We start from the raw sequence: 15249 nt of genomic DNA on the forward strand, positions 1-15249 counted from the left end.
CGCGGCGGGTGGGGGTGGAGTTAGCACGGGGCCGGGGGCGGCGGTGGAGGAGAGGGCGGGATGGAGAATCCCGGCTAGCAGCGTCGGAGCTGGCAGGACTCCTGCAAGCCCTCTGCTCCCACCCTGGCCCCATTTCACAGACGAGGAAACAAAGGCCCAAAGACGAGTTCCGCCCGGGGCGGAACGTGGCAGAACTCGCAACAGAACCCAGTCTCCGGAGATCCCTCTCCTCTGCACCACTTGGACATTCCACGGAGAGGCAGCGGTGCGCGGGGCGACGGGGAGCTGCCAGAGAAGTCAGTGGTGGGCATGAGTGGGTGAGACGGGCCCACTGAGGTTTCTGGTAGAGTTTCTTTTCTAATCCCTGCTCCCTTCGGGGGTTCCTTTTCCAAAAATTGAAGCACCCCGCGCCCCGCCCTTGCCCAAACATAGCCCGAAAACGAGCTCTCCTCCAGTTTACAGGACCTTAGTTTTGAGAGATTTGTGGGATTCCCGCGAAAGTGGATCGTCCAGTCAGTGTCCCTGGCAGGGCAGGGACTCTCCGCCCCATCCCGTTCACCACCCACCACATCCGGCTGTGGAAGGATTTATGCCAAGGCGACTGCGCCCTCTGGGCCTGCCCTGTTCCCCTTACTCTGGTCCTCCTATCCCCATCCCCTCCCCTGGGGGAGGAAGACAGACAGAGTTTCCCACTAAGGAGAGCCGAATTCTCCCCAGACCCTGGCCGGACACTGCTCCCTCTACCCTTTGCCCAGCCCTCTAGGCGGGCAGGAGCGGAGGGGAAGTTGCTGTTTCTGATAACATGTAAATTCTGGTTCCTCACTGGAGAAGGGGCAAAGACAGCGCCATATTCCCACTGTCTGGAATCCGGCCCTGGAGTGTCTCGGTTTCTCGCGGAAGTAGTCAGATCTGGCATTCTCATGAACACTCACCCACTCACTGTATGGTCTTTTACATTTAACAAATGTAACCTGGGCTTTCTTTGTATCAAAACACAGTGCCTGGCCTGGGGATACAGAGACATCATCGTTGCCCTGAAGGAACTCAATCTAGTTGAAGGGTGGGGGAAGACAGACATAGAAACGGATGTTGTAAACAAATATTTAATATGGGATCGTGTGGGTTTGGCGGGTCACAGAAAAAGTGCCCAGTTTAGCCCGGGGTGGGGGTTGGTGTAAAGGCTTCAGGGAAGGGAACACAGGGTCTCAGTGAGTCATCTGTCAGACCAAGGTAAGTGCTGGAAGACAGAGACATAAAAGAGACTGGATTTAAGGTAGAGGATCAGCACGAGCAAAGGAATGAAGGTAAGCGATAGTCAGGTGAGTAGGGGGCCCACAAAGGGTTGACTGGTGGCAGCCTTAGCCTAAGACTTGAGGAAAGGAGAGGCCTGCAGATTCGTGAATCATGCTCGGTAGCCGCTAGGAGGGTTTTAAACTGGGGAACACGCTATCAGATTTAGTTTGTGGCAGCTGGGAATCTCCCATCTGGCTGCTGAGTGCTTTAAGGGCCAGGATTGAATTGAATTCATTGTGGTGGCCTTCAGCTCTGTGCCAGGCACATTGTAGGAGCTGAAGGCATGGTTTGAAGGGGCAATCCCAGATGTACCAATGTCTTCTTGTTCCCTGCTCTTACCCTCCCATCCTCTCCATCTTTATTTTATTTTATTTTATTTTATTTTATTTTATTTTATTTTATTTTATTTTATTTTTTTGAGACAGAGTCTTGCTCTGTTGCCCAGGCTGGAGTGCAGTGGTGTGATCTCAGCTCACTGCAACCTCTGTCTCCCAGGTTCAAGTGTTTCTCCTGTCTCAGCCTCCCGAGTAGCTGGAATTACAGGTGTGTGCCACCACGCCTGGCTAATTTTTGTATTTTTAGTAGAGACAGGGTTTCGCCATGTTGGCCAGGCTGGTCTGGAACTCCTGACCTCAGGTGATCCGCCCTCCTTGGCCTCCCAAAGTGCTGGGATTACAGGCATGAGCCACTGTACCCAGCTGCACTCTCTCCATCTTTAAGTCAGGCTTCTTTGATCCTCTGATCTTAAATGAGCTTCCAAAGAGGGTGTGGCCAACGGGGAAGACATGGCTGCCTGGGGATTGGTTGGGTGGAGAATATGGAAGCAAGTAAGTGATATAGCATGGTTGTTCACTCATAATCTTTAAATAAGCAGGGAAGGTTGCTGGGGGAGGGGACATTTAACTGCAACCCTGAAGGACAGATCAGATTTGGACCAAAAGAGGCAGGAGAGAGAATCCTAAGTGGAAGGAACAGCTTGTACAAGAACATGGAGGTGCGTGGAGGTGGGAGAGGTGCCACCTGTGTTAGGACAGTAGGCAGTCCAGTTCGTTTTGCGTTTTAGGGATATATAAGAGAAAGGGACAGGTAGGCGCAAACAGAAGGCAAAAGGACCAGAAGGTTTCCTTTAGTGACAGGAAGAAACACAGGACCAAGCAGCAGGAAAGCAGGCTTTGGTTCCTGCTCTTAAGCTGTGAGCCCAGGAGTCACTCTTGCTTCTTAACTCTTCCTAAACCACCATGTTCCAATTTTGTTGATTCTGCCCCTGAGATATATATATAAAGTCTAGTGACATTGCTCCATTTCTCCTGTTATTAATCTAGTCCATGTGCTCATGATTTCTACCTAGTCTTTACAATACTGTCTGACAGTATAGCCAGTCTGCACTGAGGTGGGGAGTAAAATGTAATGGTCTAGCACATGGAACTCTGGAGACCTAATCTGCCTGGATTGGAATTCTTGAACTCCAGCTCTGACACCCAATAGCTATGTGTTCTTGGGCAAGTGACTTAACTTCTCTGTGCTCAGGTTCCTTCCCTGTAAAACAGGGAGAAATAAGAGCACCTACCTCTTGAAGTTGTGAGGATTAAATGAGCCTTGAGCCAAACATGTGAAGTGCATGGAACAATGCCTGGTGTACAGGAAAAACTGTTTAAGTGTTAATCATCATTATGATTGTCATCTGTCTCTCCACATCCAGTTTTCCCTTTCCTGAAAATGGTTTATATATATTTTACAAGCTTTATTTTGAAATAATTTTGGATTTGCAATAGAGTTGCAAAAATGGTGCAGAGTTTTCATATGCCCTTCATTCATCTTCTCTGAATGTTAACATCTTATAGAACCACGGTATATCTATCAAAACTAAGAAATTAGTGTTAGTATAATACTATTAACTGAACTACAGAATTTATTCAGATTTCCCCAGGTTTTTTCCCACTAATGTCTATTTTTTGTTCCACAATTTAATCCAGGATACAACATTACATTTAGTAGTGGATTATTTTCAAATGCCGATGGTCAAGTTGCAATGTCCAGGAACAATTTCTTGGCCTGCCAGACTCTGAGACCAGTGTCAAGTCCTCAACAAGGCCTAAGGGGCCCATGCCTGCTTCTGCAGCCTCATCTCACCCTGCTCTGAGGCTTCGAGGAGGAGCCACTGGGATTTCCAATCATCCCCTGCTATAGACTTTGCATACTTGGGACCACTTTCGTGATGGTTTATAGTGCCTGATTCACTCCCCATTAGACTGTCAGCTCCTCCAGGGCAGGGATCATGTTGCTCTTGTTCTCTGCTATATCTCTAGCACCTAGAACATGCCTGGTACCTGATAGGCTTGTAAGGAAAATGTGTTGATTAACTCACATCCTGTGCCACTTTCTGCCAATCACTTCCCCTCTCTGGACCTCAGTTTTCTCATCTGCAGACTGAGGAGTTTAATTTGTTCACTGGTTTTCCAATTGTGTTTTGAAAACCCTAGAATTTCCTGGGCTAAATAGGAGCCACATTTAAAGAGCATGTGTTTTCATGTGCTTGAAAATTGGGCTTCTGAGAAAGATATCTCTTAATGGATTTTGAAGATTCTGCTGCTTAAAAATGTTTGAAAACCCGACAGATTATTGTATATTATGAATTACGTATAGTTGCATGATTTTACAACTCCATTATTATTTATTTATTTATTTATTTATTTTTGCAGGCAGTGGTGAGCCATGGAAGGTTTCTGAACAGAGAAGCACTTATTGGGAGCTGTCAGAGTTGCGCTTCAGGAGATGAATCTGGCAACAACGTGGGTAGGATGGACAGATGATGATTGGTCAGTGAAGGAGGAGGGGAGTGAGGAGAGAGGGTTGTCATGGAAGCCAAGTGAGAAAAGGATTTAATAGAGGAGGTGGAGGAGGTTGCTAACAGTGTCTGATGCTGCAGAAAGCAGGTGGGGATCAGAAGGGGTCTTTGGAAGCAGTGGCAAAACCACCAGTGACCTTTGAGAGAGTGATGTTGGTGACCAGGCAGGGGCTGAACCCAGATCAAAGTGGGAGGAGGAGCAACTGGAAGGTGAAAAAGCAGAGGCAGCAGGTATCCTCTCTGCTTTTGAGAAGTTTGGTGGCGGACGGAATGAGCAAGGTGGATGAGAAGCTCCGAGAGGGTTAGCAAGACAGACCAAGAGGCTTATTTTCTCCTTTTTCATCGGAAATCAAAAGCTACTGAGCATCTTGTAGTCAGAAGGAAAAGAGCTAGTGGACAGTGAGGGAGTGGAGAAGCAAGTGTAAGAAGTGAAATAGGGTGTCATTTATGGAGCAAGCCCTGGGTTGGGGGGCACTGAGGGTGGGAAGGGGTCAGCCTTGGAAAGGAGAAGACCCATCTTTCTCTGAGCCTGGAGGGAAGGTGAAGAGAGTAGTGAAGGTAGAAGTTTTGGGGTGGAGTAGTGAAGGTGGGAGTTTATAATAAGGTCATTGCAGTACAGTGGGAGCTGAAGTTATCTGCAGAGAGAGGTTGGAAAGCGGCTTCAGGCTTCACAATTGAGAAGGCCAAAGGGAGTGTTAAGGGGGGTATGACTACAAAGCTCCCAAAATCTACAGGGAGAGAGGAGCAAGCATCATCTGTGTGTCTTCATAGGGAAAAGTCAGGACCAATGGGCATATTTTTGGGGGAGGTAGATTTCAGTTTAGTCTAGGCAAGACTGTTGAGGGATCCTAGTTGACCGACAATGGATTGACCTCCCAGTCACTTTTCAGACTCAGGCTGCAGGCCCATTCATCAGGCATGCTGTGCATGGGCTTCTTGCTCTGGCATGGAGCATGGATGCAATGAGGTCCACGTTCCCTCCTGGCCCTGAGACTTGATAACTGCAGGAATGACAGCCCACTTGAGCAGGCAGTTGGGCTCACCTTTCTCACCCACCTCAGGGCTGGAGGCATGAGGTGGGGTGACTAGACAAGAGATCAGCCCTGGGGAAGGTGCCATCCCTAGGAAACTCTCCTCTGAGCCCTCCCTTGACTTACACAAGTTCTTTCAGAGAGGCAGCTGTTGGGCTTGGAAAAGGCCCAAAGTCAATACAATAATGACTTCCCCTCCCGGTCATATCCCAGGCCCCTCTGTGTCATTCATAAATTGGCTAATAAAGTTCACTTTGATGTGAGAGGAGCCCTATTAAGAGTTCCCCAAGATTCCCCAATCCCCTGAAATCTGTCAATAGGAGAAGATATGTTGGAGTGGCATGCTGGATGGGGGTCACCCCGTTTTGTGTCCCCAGTCCTTACCCTAGTGTCAGTTAAGGCTGAGAGCAAGAGGAGAGGAAAGGAGGAGGAATCCCATGAAGAAAGTATGGCTAAAGCCTTAGCCAACCACAAAGAGGACCCACCTGGCATGGCTACCCTCTTGCCCTAACCTGAGGCCAACCTCACCTCAGGCAGTGCTCCCAGGGTTGATGGGAAGCCACAGCACCTAATTACTATGATCATCACGCTGGTGGCTGTGGTGATTATGACGGTGCTTCTGTATCCCACAGCGCTTAGCAACATTTAATTACTGTTATTCCTATGGAGATCACTGCAGAGTCTTGGCTGCCATTGCTCTTGGGGATGGAGCAACTACACACAGCTGCACCCACTCCCCGGTGCAATGATCCACTGTGTTGAAGTGCTGCCAAGATGGTTAACAGACACCAGCCTCTCCCTTGTGGGCCATGGTGTCCCAGCGATCTGCATGGCATTTGGGGCTGAGCTCTGAGCGGTGATAGGAAGGCCCAAGTTCCATCTTGAACCATCCAACTCTCCAGAAAGAAGGGAAATTGATCTAGGCCTTGTGTCTGGTCAGAAGGCCCTCAATATACTGCTGTGAATCATGACATCCCAAATCCTAAAGAATTCTGGATGTGAGTAGAGGCGGCATTCCTGATTAGGGATGGGAGCACTTAAAACTCAACAGTGATACTGAGAACAGGGTTTCATCCAGGATCCACATAGACCAGACAGCTTAGGTCATGAAGATGGGAAGGGACGGAGTGGAGCTTCTGTGTGGAGCATACCTTATGTCGAAAGACAAAAGGGAAAAGGGCTTTGAGAAAGGAAGATACTCAACCTCCCACCCACACTTTCCTCCCTTTGATGATGCTCTTATATCCAAGGATGGGTGTTATGTTCAGGATAATGATCAGGATGGACTACTTGTCTAGAGGAACCAGATTTTTCTTGCAAGTTATGTGGAAACCAAGAAATACAAGGTATTGTTAGGGAAGAGCAGAGTTCCTGGATCAGCCTAACCCCAGCAGAAAAAGCTCATGGTTGATGCCTGCCTGGGAGTGGGGAGGTGAGGCTGGGGCTGTGGAGCTGTCGGTCTTGACTCTTTGGTCTCAGACCTTTTCGGGATCTGATGAGCGCTGTGTCCCTGAAAACTGCACATACGCACAAGGACAGTGTTTGCATGGCAACCTGCTGAAGCCCAGCTGGGGCCTTGAGTTAGGAATCCCTGCTGAAGAAGGAGTGCTTTGGGAAGGAGGCAGCCCTGAGCCCAGACTCCCTGTGATCTGGGCTAATGACTGATGCTAATGACATGGAGAACCCCAAATGAGGAAAGTCCAACCCAGACACTTCTATAATGTGAAGTGAAAAGAACAAGTATTATCCATAGACTGCATTATAATTCTGTAAAAATATACACTTATAAAGAGAAAAAATGTGAAGGTGACATGGAGAAATGAAAATAATTTGTGGGTGAAGAGTTTTTATTTCATTTAAAATTTACTTTAATATCATTATGAGGCTACTTTAATAATAGATTTAATTTTTTTTCTCTATTATGTAAAGTGCTTTTCCTGAAGAAATGAGCTTTTGAATTATATTTGATTTAGGTTAATATTAATGCCCTGTACATCCTGAGTACATGTTTCCAGAAAGAGGTGATCCGGGAGGCTGCCAAGTGGCCTGCAGGTGACATCCAGAGGGTAGAAAATGCCCATGCAGGTAACTGAATTCTGAGGAACATGAGACCATGTGCTGCCCAGGAGGCAGCCAAGGGAGAGGATGCTGTGTTCTGGAGTTAGGTTTGAGTCCTGGACCCGCCATTTACTAACTGTGAAACCTGGAGTTTACCTGGGGCTGAGGAGGGGGTGGTTCCCAGGACATGGGACTTTCAGTGCTAAAACTGGGAAGGTCCTAGGCAAAGTGGGACAAGTTGGTCACCCTATTAATGAGCTATTAATACCTCTCTCAGCCTCAGTCTCCTCACTCGTAAGATGACACTGATGACTCCCAGGATCTTTGTAAAAGCATTTTGTATGCCATCTTCATACCTGTTGGGGATGACAATTATCACTGGTGGGGTGGGATGGAGGAGGGGAGTGGGGAAAGGGGTGTTTCTCCCCAGCCTTGAGATCTGAGAGACCAAGAGCCTGTCTGGATGGGTACCATGATTTGTATATGGAGAGCTTAAGACAACTGGTCTCTCACAACTGGCTTTTAACAATAATTCATTCAAGAAATGTGTATGGAACACCTACAATCAGATCTGTGCTAGGCATTTGGATATTCCGTGAATGGCTGCAACATGCTGTCTTCCTTCCTGGGACCAAAGACTAATAGGGGAGGCAAGGATCCATAAGGAAGTGGACAGCAGGGAAAGCTAGGGAATTCGGGAATGTCAGGTGTGCAGGGACCCTTCCCTAGTCTAGGGGGTCAGGAAGGGTCAGGGCATGTTCCTGCAGAGATGAGAAGAGCCCCCTTGAGGGCTGAGGACTGGCTGGCCAGGGATGTCATGTTGTAGAGAAATCAGGCACAGGAGAAGACAGCAAGAAGGCCCAGAGGCTGGGTGCTCTGAAGGACTGGGAGTAGTTCGTTCAGTCTGGCTGGTGCGGTGCAAGAGGAGAGTGTTAGGGAGGGGCCTGGGGAGTCACGTGCCCATGTCATGAGGCCCTTTGTGCTGCATTATGGAGTTTGGACTTCATCCTGAGGGTCGCAGGGAGCCGTGCATGGTAGGGCTGTAGCCCAGCAAGCGTGTTTTATACCTGGCCACTCAGCAGCCCCAACCCGTATTGTGCTCAGATGGCATTCCTGGTCCAGGCACTGGTTTGCCTGTTAGGCCCAGGTCCTCTGGGCTCTGTCTGTCTTCCTCTAAGGCTCTGAGCCTAGCCCATCTGTGGAGCGCTTCTGTAGCTCCAAACCTGGTGTAGTCAATCTGGACATTCCCCTGGCAGGGGTCTGCAGCCTGGCACAGACTGTGACTCCAGAGAGCAGAGCGGCACTCCCTCCCAAGCATGCTGCTGTCACCACAGTGTGTCTGTGTGGGTTTGATGGCTGCGTGGCAATGGCGCTCAGGGCATGCCGGGGGCTCACACAGCCCAGGCAGCTGATGATTAACAAACAATTATACTAATCGGCCTAGGAACAGGAAGGCAGGTGTGCACCCCTATGCATGTGAATGCACACACATGCATGCACACACACATTCAGATTCACTGACATTTATGCCTATCCTTTCATTGAAACTCAGGAGAGCACATGGAGAGATTCCCTGCTACCTGGATGAGATGAATAGGCATTGCATTACTTTACATGCCATTACCTTCATCAGAGACATGCCCTTCCACCACTGACACATGGATGTCACAAATGCTCTATACATAGCCTCACATAGATGCCCGCACACCTACACTGGCCCAGACCCCTTCTCATGCCTTTACAAACACATTACAAGAATTAAAAGGAAGCATCCATATTAAGTGTCTAGCACAATGCCTGGCACATAGGACTATTATATTCTATTTTAATATGCTATTATTATATTAAGACACTTTAATATGTGCACATGTACTGATACACTCATAGACGCACACACATTGCCCCATACATTCTTTTAAACCCAGGTGCACACACAAAAGCTCGACCCTTCCGCAAACTGACACATACACTTCTGTGTACACAAACAAGCTCACTCAAAGACGTGCAGGTTGCCATAATGTGCTTTCCCATTTGCACCTACACACAATCACCACCACAATAATAATAATAGCAAAACCGGGGTGGATGATTGCTTCATATTTTTCAAAGGGCTTTCAGGCCTGTAATCTCATTTGATCCTCGCAGCAGCCCTGTGAGACGGGTGGGTGGAGCAGGCATTATTACCTCAGGTTTATGGTTGAAGCAACAGAAGCTAGAGGGGTGAAGTTCGCCATCTGGGAGGCGGCCTGAAACTCAGATTTGACTTCTCAGTAGTGAGCTTCCCATGCCTATTTGACAACTTCCAGCCCTCACTGCAGAAAGCAGCAGCCAGGGCAGGGGCCTGCTAGATTCTTGATTCCTGGTCAAAACATTTCCCCGAGTCAACCCCAGCTGAGAAGTGGGAATTGGAGGCTGATAAAGGGAAACCGCCATCATTAGAAATCCCATAAAGTCTCATTTACAACTCCCTGCCAGATGAAAGGAGCAATTGACTACATTGGAGGGAAAAGCAAATACTGATTTCCTTTAGGACTGCCCAGCCTCAGACAGCTGGTCCTGGAAGGTCCTGAGGGCGGGGGGATCCTGTTCCATCACGGCTGTCCTCAACTCTGTGCACTTTCTCTCCCCTCTGTCTAGGTCCACGTGTGGGTCCTTAAGCCGCTTGAGGAAAAGGGAGGAGAAAAGGACAAAGAAGGCTCTCCCCTTCCCTTGGATCCCCTTCTGCTCCCACATGCCTAGTGGGAGCCTCCCTCTTCTGCTTGAGCCTTCAAGACAGGTTCAGGACGCTGTCTCCTACCTGGCTGGGCCGGAAATGAGGAACAGGTTGTAAGCCCTCCTCCACCTGACTTGCCAAGTCCATACAGGCTGGGGCCTTAGATCCAACAACTTAGAAAGGTAATGAGGGCAGCTTCCTTCAAAGGGCCATGTTCAGTGGGGAGGTGGCCTGATGATGAGTGGAGAGGTGGAGTGATAGCCCCTTAATCTGCTTCTGATGCTGCTGCTGCTTCACTCTGGTTTCATCATTATTGTGTGCCTTAGTTTCTCTATCTGCAAAATGGGAATAGTAACACCAAACTTATAGTGCTACTGTGAGGTATATGAAGTCCACGGCACAGCGCCTGGCACAATGCTGGGCCCCACAGGGTCAGGCCCTGTTGCCTGCCTGGGCAGCTTCTGGAGGAATACCTCCACTGCCAGGGCTGGAGGGGTGGTGTGGCAAGAGATGCCTCCCCAGCCTCCTGGGTGTGCCAGCTCTGGCTGGGAGGGAGAGGCAGGGAGGGGACATCTGTTTGACACTCTTATCAGCATCCATTACCTGGTGTGTATTTTCCCAGGAGCTGATTACATTACAGCATGTGTTGATAAACATTTGGAGTCGGAGTACAGAGGAAACTGAGCAGAATGTTAAGCGGGTGGTGCTTTGGTCAGGAGATGCTGAGAAAGGGCTGGCTGTGATGAGCTGGGAGTGGTGACGAGGGCCCCAATCTGGAGGCTTCTTCACCTGCCCAGCCCCTTTCTCTTTCTGATCTCCCTCCACCCTACTGCTCTGGCCCTAGCAGGGCAACCAGACATGGTCCTAGAGGCAGGCTGTTATAGCAGAAGAGGTATGGGACTTGGGCCTGAGGCAGTTATGGGGTCCAGTCCCAGCTCTGTCATAAACTGGCTCTTGGCACTCTGGGCCAGTCTCTTACCTCCCTGGGCCTCAGTGTCCTGCTCTGTAAAGTAGGCTTAACATCCACTCCACACAGTGGACCAAAGGTTAAAGGAGTAACCATGCACCATGCCCCGCACATAGAATTAAGCGCTTCGTCTCCAGGCTCTTTTCCTGTGGTCCCCAGTTTACCCCCGAAAAATGGTCACTCTTGCCTTGACTGTGCCTCAGATGTTAGACTACTGTTCTTATTTCTATTTCGAACTAAGAGGAAGTGATTTATGTTCTTCATAAGGCAAACACCCCTACTTCCAACCCTAGTTAGAGCTGGAACAGGCAACCCAGGGCGAGGGTTGACTCTTCTCCCCTTTTTCTACGCCTGTGCACATGCAAGACAGCTAGCTAGGGAATTATTTGTGTAGTTATCTGCCTGATGTCTTTCTCCCCCACTAGTCCATAAACTCCCCGAGGACAGGTCACAATTGAGTGTCCGAAGTCCAGCCCAGGGCCTGGCAGTGGCGGGAATGAGTGACTGTCCCCCATCTGATTGGTCTGGCGCAGAATGGTCAAGATAACCCATCTCGGGGTTCTGTGCTGTCGAATTCCACGGTTGTTTCTGAACTTAGCGCACTGGGTATACCTCTCGCTTGGCCTTTGCCATAGATGACCTTGGATTCACTTTTCCTGTGGGCTATCTCTCTCTAGTCTCTCTGAGGTTTGGGCATTTAGACCTTCAAGAGAAGGATGTTCACCTGTCCCTCTGTCCGACTGTCCAATTTAGTGGGCATGGACAAATGCACGAATGAATGAGACTGCGGGAATGCTGCCCCCAACCTCCTCTCCGCCTCCCCAGCTCGCCTCCAGGTGCCCTGGGCGCCTGGGACCCTGCGGGGCCTCCTGGAGGCGGGACGGGCACGGCGCCACCTAGCGGTCGCGGGCCGCGGAGAGAGCGTCCCGTTCCTTCCCCGTGTGGGACCTGCGACCGCCCCATAGCGCAGAGTCCCGGAGGCTCCAGCCACCGCCTCTGTCGGCCCCATTCTCTAGGTCCACAGAGGGTGGAGACCCTCGGGGGAACGTACTTTTACTGGGGTACGGGGAGCCCTGCCCCACGGCTGTCAGCTCGGGTCGGGCGCGCCAGGTGCCCAGGAGACAGCCTCCCACCCTCCCCTGCACACGTTGTTCCAGTCCTTCTGCCACAAAGAGGCCATTGATTGAGAAGAACGGCCGGGTTGCGGTAGGAAGGCTGGGGGGGACACGCACGCACACATACACGCACACACAAAGGCACACACGCGCGCACACAGAGGCATACACACGCACACACAGAGGAACACGCGCACACACAGAGGAACACGCGCACACACAGAGGCACACACACGCACACACGCGCACACACAGAGGCACACACACGCACACACAGGCACACACACCCAGAGGCGCACACACGCGCGCACACAGAGGCACACACACCCAGAGGCACAAGCACACATATACAGAGGCACGCACACACAGAGGCACACACACGCACAGAGGCACACACAGGTACACACAGAGGCACAGGCACACATATACAGAGGCACGCACACACACACGCACACACAGAGGCACACACAGGCACACCCCGCCTCCTGCCGCGCCTGACACTCCGCAGGGCCGGGGGGTGGGTGGGCAGGGGTGCGAGGGGGCGTGGGGCTGGGCGCGCTGGCCTGGGGGGAAAGCCCCGCCTCCCGGACGTCGTCTCTTCGCCCCCTACTCGCTCTCGTCTCCTCCCCAACCCCTCGCCCCACCCCCTGCCTAATTTTTGCCAATGGATCATCGGCCTTTGGATGAATCCGCAGCAAATGGCTCATTCGGGGCGGGCCCGCCTCCCGGGCCCGCCTCCCCATCCCCCCACTGTGCGGTCTCCTCTCCCCAGCAAAGATGTTCGGTGGCACTTACGGCCCCTTTTTAATACCAGGCGAAGCCAACATTGTTAGGAAGGAAGAACTGCTGTGGCAGCTGCTGCAAAGACAAATCATATGCAGTAATGCATCACGGGCTGAGGGAGGGTCTGAGTGTGCGGCCGCGCGGGCTTATCAGCGCGGAATGGCTAATGGGGGCGCGGCTCCCAGCGGAAGGAGGGCTGGAGACCGTGCGCCGAGCGGCGAGGAGAGGAGAAGGCCAGAGCAGGAGAGTTTAGGCAGCAGGGATTTTCGCAATCTCTCTTCTTATCCTACCCCTAAAAGGAAGCTGCTTGGACCTGAAGGTGGAGCTGAATTTGAGCGTTTGCTGGAGGTGGGGTGCCCGGCCCTTATACAAACGCCTGCTTGATTCCCTCCGTGATGGGCAAAGGCCTTCACTCCCACAACAGCTGAATTCTGGGCACCCTGATCTTTGGAGGCCAGGACTTTCCCAGGTTCCCTATCAGTCCACCCACATCAGAAGTACAACGAACACCCTACTGTCTAACCCGTTCCTGGCTCCTGCCCCCAGCCCTGCCTCATAGCTGGGCTGTGGTGGGTGGGGTGTGGCTGGCAGTTGGTACCCGTTAAAAGAGAGCTAGGAGTGATATCTACTTGGTACCTCCCTCAAAGCTCCCGCTCGCCACCTGGATGCCTGTGTGCACACAGGAATTGGCTGGGGGCCGGGGAGAGCATGGGTGGGGGTGCTGGCTTGCTTGGTTTATAACACTTCTTCTTGCTCCTCAATGCCAGGGCAGAGAGTGTGCCCCTGTACATGTGTCCTCATTTGCGGGCAAGGCTCTGCCCACGCAGGTGCCTGGAGATGTGGGTTTACTCACACATTCCCAGGCTCTCAGGGTTGGAAGGGACTTTGGAAGAGGCCTTCCCCCTCCTCCCTCACCTGTTCTGCCATATCTATGCCAAATGCTCATCTGGATTCTGCTTGATCACTCCCAGTGACTGGAAGCTCACTTCTTCCCCAGGCAGCCCATCTCTGCTGACTGTTGGAATACCGAGCTGGAAACTGTGCCAGCAACCTGGACAATTCCCCACCCCCTACCCCATCTGCATGAAAACGGGACCAGGACAAGATGCCAAAAACACAGCACCCTAAGATAGTTACAGCTCATGCTTACAGAATACCTCCTTAGCCAGGCACTATACTCAGTGCTTTACATATATTCACTCTAATAATCTTCATGAAACTCTGTGAGGTCATGTTTGTTGTTATCCCCATTGTGTTGAAAAGAAAACCGAGGCACAGAGAAGTTAAGATACTTGCCTGAAGTCTCACAGCAAGGAGGTGGCAACGCCTGATATACAATCAGGAAGCCTGGCTCTGCCTGAGTGTAATCACCACATTATATTGCAGGCACTGCCCAGAGAGAGAGAGAGAGATGGAGACAGAGAGAAAGACACAGAGAGAGCAAGTAAGAATGCGCAGGCATGTGTGTGTATCTTCACCACCATTTCTGGGAAGCAGAGCTCAGTGGTGTTAGAGGCAACTGGGAAGACTGGATATGAAATCAAGACATCAGGAATTGCCTTTCTTCTTCCTCCTCCCCACCTTTTCCTTCCCCTCCCATTCGCTTTCTCTTTCATCACCATTGCCCTCACCTTCATCTGAATTAAAAGCCATCTTCTCAGCACTAGTGTGTTCAGGGGTTCCTTGCAAGCTGGAAACTCCATCTGGGTGCTTCCAGGCCAAGACAGATACATTGGCCTAGACAGACATAGGGGCCATACTCACAATGAAGTAGCATGAGATTAATGTGGTTGGTAGATGGGAAATAAATAGGGAAGATCGGTATTTACGTTCCACACCAGCCAAGGGTTAGGTGGTACACGGTTCAGAAAGTTTTATGTTCAATTTTATGTTCAAGCTCAGAGCTTGAGATGAGGTTATCATTTCTCTTCTAATTAGTGCAAGAAGGCTTCCCCAGGCGCTGCTTTCACGGGTTCTGCTGTCTTGGCTTTGCCATTTGTTCCCAAGAGTGAGACATAGGTGGAGTGGGGAGAGGGAATGAGCACTGGATTGGGAGTCATGATACCTGGATCGTCGACCTTGACTGTGCCACCAGCTTGCCATGCCATCATGGATAAATTAGCCCACTCTCCTGGGTCTCCATGGCTGGGCTGTCTATCAAGACCCTTCAGTGGGTGCAGTCCCTGAGTCTGTCAAACGGGGCTGCTGTGTGCAGGTGGCTAGGTTGTGCACTGTGCAAGGACACCTGGCCAAGAAAGAGTTGGGGGCTGAAATCCAGCCTATGCTTTTCTCATCAGGCCTGCATCCACCTGGAGAAAGAGGCACGTTTTCTAATTTGTACAAAGTTATCACAGGGACTAGCAGTGGTCCTGTGATTAGAGTTGGAGTTAAGGTGGAGATGGGAAGGGGAGTTTCTTTAGCAGAAAGTGAGATTGTGAGTTTGG

General features: G+C 50.8%; 1 long non-coding RNA gene across 1 annotated transcript; it reads left to right on the forward strand.

Annotated features, from left to right (window-relative positions):
• Positions 1-117: 117 nt before the first annotated feature.
• Positions 118-14468, forward strand: LOC134736253 (uncharacterized). Its single transcript, XR_010120152.1, has 5 exons — positions 118-343; positions 3993-4086; positions 7143-7254; positions 9865-10122; positions 14192-14468. It is a non-coding gene; the product is annotated as an uncharacterized lncRNA (long non-coding RNA).
• Positions 14469-15249: the final 781 nt, after the last annotated feature.

Source organism: Symphalangus syndactylus, chromosome 3 (assembly GCF_028878055.3).
Source record: "Symphalangus syndactylus isolate Jambi chromosome 3, NHGRI_mSymSyn1-v2.1_pri, whole genome shotgun sequence".
Lineage (NCBI taxonomy): Eukaryota > Metazoa > Chordata > Mammalia > Primates > Hylobatidae > Symphalangus > Symphalangus syndactylus.